We start from the raw sequence: 12,491 nt of genomic DNA on the forward strand, positions 1-12,491 counted from the left end.
AACCATAAATTTGCACAATATAAGTGCTTTTGTCCCTAAAACAATAATGGGATTTCATTAGGGATAAAAGCACTGTCACCCACAGTGATTTTATATACAAACCTGTCCCCTATCATTACATAATCATTACTAATTGATTAGCAGTGAATAAGACAAAAAAATCAATAATAAACACAAATATACATTTGCAGACAAGAATTCATCCACCAGCACTGCAACATGTAAAATCTAGTTACACATTTAAGTACATTTTTTGGAATTAAAATGAATTAACAGACTTCATTTTCAGCACACTTGCTAAACAGCCTGTGAAGATATGTGAAGGCTGCCAGCCTACCTAGACAAAATTTGTAGATAATTCTGTCATTTGTAAATATTAATATAAGCCACAGCCTTATTCTCTTAAATGTGTAAAGACTGTACTGGGTGTTGAAATGCAAAAATGTAACAGTGCACTCTACTGTATGAAAGCTAAGTCAAGCATTTTATGACTGCTTTGAGTTTGGAGCCGTGGTGTCTGAACCAGCAGATTCTTTCTATTGTTTTGAGACTACAGTTAATTGCTAAATTTTACATATACAATGTCTTAACTGCTGTAGTTTCCTGACCAGTTGCAAGCTTACTAAGAAATGTTAATGTAGAGTTTCTGTTAGCCTGGGAAGCCAGAGAATTGTTAAGAATGATGTAATCTAAAATGAGTTAGCAGGATGTATTATCAATTTAAAGGACTTTCTCAGAGACAGATTGAGAGCATTTTGTATTTGTCTTCAGAACATCCAACTCACCAGCACTTTGCCTGTACTCTGTATCTAAGTAGGATCTTAGACTTTAGTGTCTCTCTTAGAAATAGCAATAAAATAGGAAGATTAGACTAGTTGTTTTCTGTATTGATGTCAGAACTATTCTACAATATTATTTTGAGCATTTTCCTGTGTCTGAACTCTCGACTAGCACTGTGTAGTAAGAAGTATTGTCTTGTGTTTTATTACTTATTATTAAATATTTTTAAACTTTCAACTGTGGCTGTTTTGTGCAGAGATAATTTAATCTCTAGAATAGGCTGTTTTGTGCAGAGATAATTTAATCTCTAGAATACACTGCAAGTATATAGTGATACTGTACAAAGCCACTCCAAATAAGCCTTGCTGCTCAGACACACTTACCATTTGGATAATAATATTACGCAGTAATAATTAGACACCCCTTGGTAAGGGCCTTTTTAGTAGCTGAAAAGTAAGGGTGCTGGTGGCAGTAATTACTACCTTATAACCTGGGCAGAAGGGGCACAGCTAGTGAACCTGTGCCAGCCTTCCCCAGGAGTGTCTGTGTGGTTGTATATAAATCTTATCTCAAAGTGTGTGTGTGTGCGTGTGTGTGTGTCAGCTACTTGGCAGGGACACGAAGCACTGGTTGGACAGAGAGAGTGCTAGGAGGACTTGGCTTGGGACCCTGGCTAAGGACCCCATTCTATAGCTGTGCTAGTGGGGGGTCTTACTGGGGATCTGGAGAGAAAGGGAGAAACCAGCCCTAGACTGACTGTGATTTCTGTGTGGTCTTAAGGGAAATTGTACTTTACTGTGTGTGTATTTGTTATCCTTCCCAATATGGACGCCCCCACTGGCGTTAGTGGTGAGGATTGAGGCTCCTTGATTACTGGACCAGTGCACGGGCGTCACATATTAATTGTTTGGCAGTGGTGGGATATCCACACCACATATTAATTGGACGGCAATTGGCTTGTAAGTGGTGTGGATAGTGAATTCCTGTATCTTGTGTACAGTGATCACTGAAGGTGTTTTTGTACTCTAAATCAGCCACGCAGTAAATATTCAGGAGTTCAGACCACAACTGCTTTATTTCATTTTTTAGCTTAGTTAGTCAGGGAGAGCAGGCAAGCATGTCAGCAGATGAGTATGGCAAGCTGTCAAGGAGCCAGTTGGCTGAGATGTGCCAGGCTAAGGTACTGGTGCATGGAAACCTGACTAAGGCAGACATGATTGCTGTTTTCTGATGCAGCTGTGACCAAAGCTGCAATCAGGAGGGCGATCAGACTGGCTGTGGAGATGTACAACACTCAGAGAATTGGCAGCACAGCCTTTCTTCAGAGGATGTAAAAATCCATCTGGAGTGAAAGAGACTTGAGTTGGAGGCCAGGCATTTGGAAACTGAAGCAGCAGAGAGATTGAGATGTCTATAGGCTGAGGAGAATGAGAAACTGCTACATGTAGAAGGTGAGGAGAAGGAATGAAAAGGAGATGCTGACTCTTTGCCAGAGTCATGGAGGTAATGGGGAAGGGAGTAACTGGACCCCAGAAGCACAAAAGGTCAGTAAATTTCTTCCACAGTTTACAGGAGGGGGATAATTTTGATAGCTTCATTCATATGTTTGAGAGGGTATGTAAACAGTATGATGTTGACCAAAGGCTCTAGGTACGGTTCCTGATCCCCTTATGCCATGGTAAAGCTATAACTATTTTGTCCAAAATATCTGACATTGACTGTTTTAATTACACTCCTGTTAAGAACTGTTTGTTAAAATTTTTGAGGCTAACACCTGAAACTTATAGGAAAAAGTTTCGTGAGCATAGATGCAAGGCAGATGAAAGTGTGTGTGAATATGTTGCTGAACTGAGCACTTATTTTCATAGGTGGGTGAGTGGATGTTAGGTCACCACTTTTGAAGGGATGGCTATCCTTTTGGTGAAGGATCAAGCCCTTAGCACTTAGCCTGAGGGCATGAGCATCTGGTTAGCTGAGGGCATGAGCATCTGGTTAGCTGATAGACAATGTACTACCTCAGATGAGTAGGGGAAGAAGGGAGACTTATACCTAGCAAGCAGGGCACCCTGCACAGGAAAGGGACCCCCAGTACTGCTCATGGATCTAAAGGAACCCATGGTGGGCAGCCCAGACTGCCCCAACAGAATCTGCCTATAACAGGGGAAGCCACTAATCCAGGTACATGTCCAGGACCTAGGGTTAAATGTCTTGAATTCAACCCGTGGGGCCATGTGGCATACAGATGATCATGGAGGCAAGGTGGGGAACAAAAGGTGAGAGCCAGTAGGTGGGAAAGACAAAATGCCAATAATAGGTTGTCTTGAGACAACAGGGGTACCAAACTACCATCCTGCAGATGTCCTGATAGGGAAGGATATTTATGAGGCAGTACCATGTGCTTATGCAGTTACACGCAGTCAGGCTTCAAGACAAGCATGTGGGTCTGGTAGCCTGGGGAAGACCCAGACAGACTGCATACTTGCAGCCAGGACTGGTGAGGTGGTTACTTCAGGGAGAGAGCTACTCTGTAGCAGTGAAACTGAAGGTGAGTCACATCTGCTTGTTGGTACTGATGTTCCCTTGGACAGCGTGACTGCAAAGGTAGAGGTGGGTAGTAGTACCCAGGCTGACAGTGAGGCACCTCTGTCAGAATGCCAAGCTTCCTGTGGAAGGGGAGCTGGGAAGGGTTACACAAAGAGAGTTGAGACTGGCTCAGCTCTCAGATCCTACATTGCAAGGCCTGAAGCAAGTAACTACTGAGGCAACCAATTCTCAAGGGAAGGGGGAATCTGTATACTGGGACAAAGGGTTACTGTATAGAGAGTGGACCCCTGAGGGAGGGCTAGAAGGTGAGAGAATACAGGAGTTGGTAGTGCCTAGAGCCTACTGTCTGGTGCTTCTAGCCATAGCCCATGATATTCCCTTTGAAGGTCATATGGGCATAAAACGTACAAAGAGACGTATGCAGAACTTTTATTGGCCTGGAATTTCCAGAGATGTAACAGGGTACTGCTGGACCTGTGAGCAGTGCCAAAAAGTAGGCAAGGCAGGAGACAAGGTAAGAGCTCCTTCGATGCCTTTGCTTGTGATTGAGGAGCCATTTCAGAGGGTAGATATGGATATTTGGGGCCTCTGAGTACCCCAAGTTCCACAGGGAAAAAGTATATCATAGTAGTTGTAGATTATGCTACAATATACCTTGAGGCAGTGGCTTTGTCCTCCTTTGAGGCAGAAAATGTGGCAAATGCTTTGTTAAAGATTTATAACAGGATAGGTTTCCGAAAAGAAATACTGACTGACAAGAGGTGCCAATTTCATATCAGACCTGCTGGCTTGTCTGTGGAAGTACTGTGGGTTGAAGCACCTGAAGACCACCCCCTACCATCCCCAGGCTAATGGTCTGGTTGAGAGGTTAAAGTCTACAATCAAGTCCATGCTATGGGCATTTGCAGACCAGTTTAAGAGGGAGTGGAACAAATATTTGCCCCATCTGTTGTTTGGTTACAGAAAGGTTCCCTTGAATCCACAGGTTTTTCATCCTTTGAGTTGCTGTATGGGCAAGGGTAAGAGGACCTCTACATTTAATTTGTGATGAGTGGGAAGGTGAGTGTGAACCTCACAAGGAGTTGGTTGTGGCATATGTCCTAAACCTCAGGACAAGGCTCAGAGAACTCATGGGCTTGGCCCAACAACAGAAAAAGGTATGGTATGACAAGAATGCTCAAGGTATAGAGTATGCTGTAGGGCAGCAGGTAATGGTTCTCATTCCTGTCAGACACAACAAGCTGCAAGCAACTTGGGAGGGACCCTACAAGGTGGTAAGAAAGGGAAGTGATATTAACTACATGGTGGAACTGCTAGGCATGAGGCAGGGGCACAAATTGTACCATGTTAACATGATGAAAGCTTACCGTGATAGGGAAGCCCTTGTGCTGAGTATTTGCAGTGGCTTGCAGGAGGAGGCTGAAGGAGATCTGATGACTGATCCCAGTGAAGCTCAGACTGACACCTCAGTGGAAGGGGTAGCAATACCCCAGCAGCTGTCTCCTACCCAGGTTCGAGAAATCCAAGCAGTGTTACAGGAGTTTGGGGACACGTTCATTGGGAAACCAGGGTGCACCCACCTGGTGCAGCACCAGCTGGATACAGGACCCCAAAGGCCTATTATGTAGACCCCTTATAGGATGCCTAAGAACGTCAAACAGACTCAGAAGGAGGAGGTAAAGGAGATGTTGGAACTAGGGGTAATTCAAGAGTCCAACAGTCCCTGGGCCTCCCCAGTGGTGCTGGTGCCAAAGAAGGATGCCAGCACCAGGTTGTGTGTGGACTACAGGAAATTAAATAGTTACACAGAGTCAGATGCTTACCCCATGCCTAGGACAGATGAGGCCCTACAGCAGCTGGGTGGGGCTAAGTATCTTACCACCATTGATCTTACCAAGGGTTACGGGCAGGCGCCCTTGACTCCCAGTGCTAGAGAGAGGTCAGCCTTTGTAATTCCTTTTGTCTTGTAGGAGTTCACAAAGATGCCCTTTGGGATGAAAAATGCCCCAATGACTTTCCAGAGGCTGGTAGATTACAGGCATTCCTGGCAAGAGCGCCTTCAACATGTCAGGGAGGTGCTGCGTAGACTACAGAGGGCAGGGTTGACCATTAAGCTGAGCAAATGTCAGGTGGGTATGGCAGAGGTCTCCTACATGGGACAGAGTGGGGAGTGGTAAGATCAGGCCAGAACCTGCCAAAGTGGAAACCATTCAGGCATGACCTGCATCCATTACCAAAAAGCAGGTGAGGGCATTCTTAGGGACAGCAGGGTACTACAGAAAGTTCGTCCCCAGTTATAGTACCATAGCAGCTCTCCTCACAGACCTGACAAGGAAGAATAGGCCGGATAAGGTACTGTGGACAACAGCATGTGAGCAGACATTCCAGAAGCTTAAAGAAGCTTTGGGAGGACCCCCTCGTGTTAGCCAGTCCAGATTACAGCAAATATTTTGTTGTGCAGGTGGATGCTTCAAACCATGGGGTGGGGGCTGTACTTAGCCAGATTTCTACAGAGGTAGAACAGCACACAGTGGTTTATCTCAGTCATAGGCTCCAACCCAGGGAGGAGTGCTATGCAGCTGTAGAAAAGAAATGTCTAGCCATAGTGTGGGCACTGCAGAAACTTCGGCCTTATCTGTATGGAAGGAAATTCACTGTAATGACAGATCACAATCCCGTAACATGGATAAACACAGCCAGCCAGCAAAATACCAAGTTGCTAAGATAGATCCTAGGGTTGCAAGCATATATGTCAGTGAAGCACTGCAGTGGGAGTAGCAATGCCAATGCAGATGGGCTCTCAAGACAGGGAATGGGGTAAGGTATACTCAGACAGACCTAACCCTCTCAAGCATCATTTCTCAAGGGTCACTTGAAAAACTAGCTTGAGTTCTACGGGGGGGGGGAGATATGTGAAGGCTGCCAGCCTAGCTAGATAGAATTTTGTAGATAATTCTGTCATTTGTAAATATTAATATAAGCCACAGGCTTGTTCTCTTAAATGTGTAAGGATTGTATTGGATGTTGAACTGCAAAAATGTAACAACTGTGTACTCTGCTGTAAGAAAGCTGATAAGTCAAGCATTTTATGACTGTTTTGATCTCAGAGCTCGGAGCCGTGGTGTCTGATCCAGCAGATTCTATCATTTTGCGACTAGAGTTAATTGCTATATTTTACATATACAATGTCTTTAATTGCTGTAGTTTCCTGACCAGTTGCAAAGTTACTAAGAAATGTTTATGCAGAGTTTTGGTTAGCCTGGGAAACCAGAGAATTGTTAAGAATGATGTAATCTAAAATGAGTTGGCAGGATGTATTATCAATTTAAAAGACTTTCTCAGAGACAGAGAGAGAGCATTTTGCATTTCTCTTCAGGGCATCCAACTCACCAGCACTCTGCCTGTGCTCTGTATCTAAGTAGGATCTTAGACTTTAGTATCTCTCTTATAAATAGCTAGGAAATAGGAAGATTAGACTAGTTGTTTTCTGTACTGATGTCAGAACTATTCTACATTATTATTTTGAGCATTTGCCTGTGTCTGAACTCTTGACTAGCACTGTGTAGTAAGAAGTATTGTCTTGTGTTTTATTATTTATTATTAAATATTTTTAAACCTTTCAACTATGGCTGTTTTGTGTAGAGATAATTTAAGCTCTAGAGTACATTGCATGTATATAGTGATACTGTACAAAGGCACTCCAAATAAGCCTTGCTGCTCAGTCACACTTACCATTTGGATAATAATATTGCACAGTAATAATTGGACACCCTTTGGTAAGGGCCTTTTTAATAGCTGATAAGTATGGGTCCTGGTGGCAGTGATTACTACCTTATAGCCTGGCCAGAAGGGGCACAGCTAGTGAACCTGTGCCAGCCTTCCCCAGGAGTGTCTGTGTGGTTGTATATAAATCATATCTCAAAGTGTGTGTGTGTGTGTGTGTGTGTGTGTGTGTGTGTGTGTGTGTGTGTGTGTGTGTGTGTGTGTGTGTGCCAGCTACTTGGGCAGGGACACGAATCAATAGTTGGACAGAGAGAGAGTGATAGGAGGACTTGGTTGGGACCCTGGCTAAGGACCCCACTCTATAGCTGTGCTAGTGGGGAGTCTTACTGGGGATCTGGAGAGAAAGGGAGAAAACAGCCCCAGACTGACTGTGATCTCTGTGTGCTCTTAAGGGAAATTGTACTTTACTGTGTATGTATTTGTTATCCTTCCCAATATGGATGACCCACACTGGTGTTAGTGGTGAGGATTGAGGCTCCTTGACTACTGAGCCAGTGCACGGGCGTCACAGAGCCCATGTCATTTAAACCAAAAGGTCCAGTAGCACATGTCCTTAATTGCCACTTGAATTCCTTAATCTCCTATTTTGTTTTTAATGACCCCTCCACATCTTGTCCATTGACATCCAATAAAAAAAATACATTTGTCTCTCGCATGTTGTTCAATGCATCTCCACAAAGCATTATGTTGATCTTTAAGATTAAATCCATGTAAATGTTCACAAATTGTATCTTTAAGGGTTCGTTCAGTTTTACCTATATGAAAACAAGAACAATTTCTACAAAGAGCTAAATAAACTACTTTTTAGGAGAACAATTAGAATAATGAAAATTACGTATTGTGCCATACCCTATAATGCTAACATCTTCACCTTCATGAATAAAGGGATAATTACACCTCCTGCATTTGTAAGTTCCTGTCTTACCCCACATGTCCCAGGAACATTCCACATTCTTTCTATGTAGTTCTTCATACACCAGTCCTTTCTAAATATTATACATGTGGCTTCTCCTACTATCTGTCAGTCCCACTTGCTTCAAATATCATCCAGTTTCTCTCTACTATCTGTCTAACCTCTCCTGCATCACCATCAAAGATTAACACTAACCCCTTTGTATACATTGTTTTGGTTTCTATAGTATTAGTCTCACAGTTGTGTAACATCTCCCCTTCCTTAAAACATAGGAAAGGTGAGTAAAATCCAGTAGATTATAATAAAATTGAGAAAATATTTCAGATAGCCCCTAGTAATACACATAAATCTCAATCTTTCACTCTCCTTATAAAACAAATCAGGATTTGAGACCATTCGTGCTAATCTGACCAACTGACCTTTTACCAGAGCTCTTTTTTTGATAGTTGGGATGACCACTTTTGAAGTGCAATACTCCACTGGAGTAAGTAGGCTTTCTATAAATGCTAGATACAAATTCCTTCTTGGTAACATCCTTTTGGATTTGAACATCTAAGTAACTTAAAAGACTGTGTAAAGATTCAATAATGAACCTTAAGAAACCGGTAGTATTATCAATATAATGAAAAAATTCCATCAACCTTTCCTTTCCAAAATAAAACTATATTGTCCAAAAAGTGGCCATATAGGACCAAACCAGTCTCAAAACCGAATGGAACACAAAAGTCTCAATCGTTCACCTTCCATATAAAACAAATCAGGATTTGATACCATTCATGCTAATTTGACCAACTGACCTTTTACCACAGCTCTTTTTTGATAGTTGGGGTTGGGAGGGTGGCGTAATGGTTAAGTTGTTTGCCTTACAAACACAAGGTGCAGGGTTTGAGTCTCACATGGGATAATTGGCTAGGCTTAAAATGGCTCACAAGGGCAGTTAGCTTAGTACTAATCTATGACCCTATGACCCTAAGTGTGCTCCCAGGAGGCCATAACAATGTTAGCAAAAATGGGAGCATATACTGCCCCATAGCTACCCTATTCTTGGTTTATAAATACAACCTTATTATCAAAGCTCTCTAACTTATTCAAATATTCAAAAAGCCAGTTCACCCCTTGTTCATGGGGATAATTGAAAACAGTTCTTTAACATCATTAGTGACAAACAGAAGGTCATCAACCAACAGATATTTAGTAATACTTTTCAAGAAATTCCAGGAGTACTCATAAACATGCTTTTCATGTCCGATGACATCTTGTAAATTAACATCAATGCAGTTTGCCATATTGTGGGTTTTAGAGCCCTTGGCATCAACAATAAGTCGCAAAGGTAGATCATGAATGTTTTTATGTATTTTTGGAATACCAAAGACATAGGGATACATGGGTAATCAATTTTCAAAATGTATATTCTTGGTTGGTAATTTGACCCTGCATAAGCAAATCATATAGTAAACTTTCTATTTTGGCATAAGTTATGTTTAATTTGTTTCTAGAGACCTCTTCAGAAAACTATAAACTCGCAATCTTAAGACTGTAGTCAAAGGTGTTCATGACCACCAGGCCACTGCCCTTATCAGGTTTTATTACCTTAATGTCCTTGTTTGTAAAGATATTTCTTAATTAATAGCAAAGAAAACTCTAACCAGTCCAAAAATAGACTGCAGCCCCTGGTTTAACTCCAGGAACCTTGTTGTTGCCACTTGTGTAGTAGCCACTGAGGACCTGATCGGTTTGGGCCCCCTCCACTTGTGTGAGCAAGGAATCCTCTCACTCCAGCTAAAAGCAAAGAAAACTGTAACCTGCAATCATCCAAAAATAGACTGCAGCCCCTGGTTTAACTCCAGGAACCTTGTTGTTTCCGCTTGTGTAGTGTAGGTGCCAGATTTTGTAACTACTGTTATGTCTTGTTAAAATCTGTTACAGCCAGCTAGAGTGCGAGGGGCAATAGCTGTAAAGCTTCTTCCTCTTAGCCCACCCCCACCCCTTTCATCCGTTTCACTGTTGACAATTTGCTGTATGTTAAGGTATTTAGCTCCTCTCAATAGTCACAGCCTTCAGTCCCTCCTCCTCAATACTTGTTCTCCACTCAACACCAAACAGAGGTGCAAAGTCTCCAGCTGCTTTTATCTTTAGCTACATTGTGTGCAGCAAACAATGAGCAAAGGGGAATACAAATATAAAAGAGAATACAATCTGCCATTGCAGACTAGTAAGCAGCATACAACTTCCACCTGTGGTGTATTCCTACACATAGCTATTCTTGGAGAATCTTCCAGTCCTTGAACAAGGGTGCCTGTATGTTTACCTTATTTCCTTGACTGTTCTTGATAATTAGCTAGGTTTAGCAGAGTCCCTTGGATTCTCCCCTGCTACTTTAAATTCCAATTGAAGGTTTCCCCTACCTTCCCCCACCCCCCAAATGATTGCTCAGGTACAACACACCAAAGGTTTTAAAAACCCTGGATGCCATATTTGCTGTAATTGCAGGTGAAAGCCCTCCAGCTGTAGCATCTCTAGTAAGTGTCCCCTGGACTAGCTGATAGTTTTTTTTAGCTAAGTTCTATCTGGAAGGTGTAGCCCAGTTAGGTTGGCTCTGCATAGATCGCTCTCCACCCCCCCCCTATCATTACCTTTATACTTATCCATACAACCACACCCCCTCACTTCCTCCCTAATCCCCCACCCCTCTACTTCCTGTTCTCATACTACCTCCCTTCTTTGCTCGTCCCCACACTTACCTACTATCCACTATCACAGACTACTATACCTTACTCCCACCCCTTCCTCTCATCCTCTGTTCTACATCCCATAAAGTGACGCGTCTCTTACAACTCAAACTATACTCTTACCTTCTCTACTCCTTATACTTTATCACCTCACCTCCTATCACTCACAATTACCTGCTCCCTATTTCCATCCTTCAAACACAACTCTTAACTCAAGTACTACACCACAACCCTATCTATTAATTTGTCCCTCCATCCTTCCCCCCCACCACTCCCATTCCTAAAATAAAAATATCTCCCCTCTCCCCTTTAAAACAAAAAAACAAAGTCTACTTACTCAACTTAAAACCTCATTACAAACCTCTACTTCTATCTGGTGACATTCATCCTAACCCAGGCCCTACAAACACTACCCTGAACAATAACCCCCCCTGTATCTAAACCTGCCAACCCCTTCAACCCACAAAAACAAGTACAATTCTGCTCTATCAATGTTAGGAGCCTTGTAAATAAAGTTCAAGAACTCCATGCTTGGATAGTTAACTAAACTCCTGACATAGTTTCCCTAACTGAAACATGGTTAAAACCACACCATCTGGACAGTGAAATCATCCTTCCTGGCTATAATATCGTTAGATTAGATCAACCTAAAAGAAAAAGAGGAGGAGTCTCCATGCTCTACTCCAATTGCCTCTCCCATATCAGTCCCACACTAGACTTACCCTCCTTCTCACCAGCTGAACTCCTACTGACCAACTTCAAACTTACCAGTTTCAACACCATAACTGTTGCAGCAATCTATATTCCCCCTGGTGATAATATTAACATACTTGAGAACATCCTACCTCACCTCTCTCATACCATCCAGAATGAAATAATTATACTGAGAGATGTAAATATTGATTGGCTTACAATACAAGCTCCCAACACTACTTCCTGCATAAACCTACATGGGTTTGAACAGCTAATCACAACCCCAACCTACATTAATAAATCTCACCTACCTAGCTCTCTTCTTGACTGGATATTGGTCGCCCACCCTCAAAACTATCATAACTCCCAAACCCTTCCCATTGCCCTCAGTGACCACTGCCCTATAACAGTTACCAGACATACTCCCAACCTTACCAAACCTAACACATTTATTACCACCAGCTCACTTTCTCATTTCTGTCCTATCTTCTTTATTCACCAACTCTCCAAAATTAACTGGTCTTAGCTCACCACTTTTCCTTTAGATGAAGCTGTCCACTCCTTCAACACTACATTCTTAAACATTCTTAACTCCCTTGTTCCTCTTCGCACAATTAGAATCAAATCTAATACTGCTCCCTGGCTCACTAAATCTACCAGAACCCGCATGAAAGACCGGGATAGGATTTGGAAAATGTGAACTAAAACTAGGACCCCTTCTCTTCTTCAGAAATATAAAGAACTCAGAAATAAAATAAAAAAAAAAATCATCCATTATGACAAAATAAACTTCTATGCCAATCCTCTCTCTACTCTTAAATCAGATCCAAAGAAATTCTGGAGCTCTATTAAATGGACTCTTCATCCAGGAAACCCTTCCTCTCCTAACCCATGTCCCAATGCAACACCTGAAGACATAGCCAACAAATTTAACAATCATTTTATAAACTCAATAACCTCCATAATAAATTTTCTCCTCCCCTAGAAACAACACTAGCACCCCCACAAACTCTATACCTCTTCCAAACCCTCCTAACTCCTTCTCTCTA

Source organism: Protopterus annectens, chromosome 3.part0 (assembly GCF_019279795.1).
Source record: "Protopterus annectens isolate FY-2018-M chromosome 3.part0, PAN1.0, whole genome shotgun sequence".
NCBI classification, from domain to species: domain Eukaryota; kingdom Metazoa; phylum Chordata; order Ceratodontiformes; family Protopteridae; genus Protopterus; species Protopterus annectens.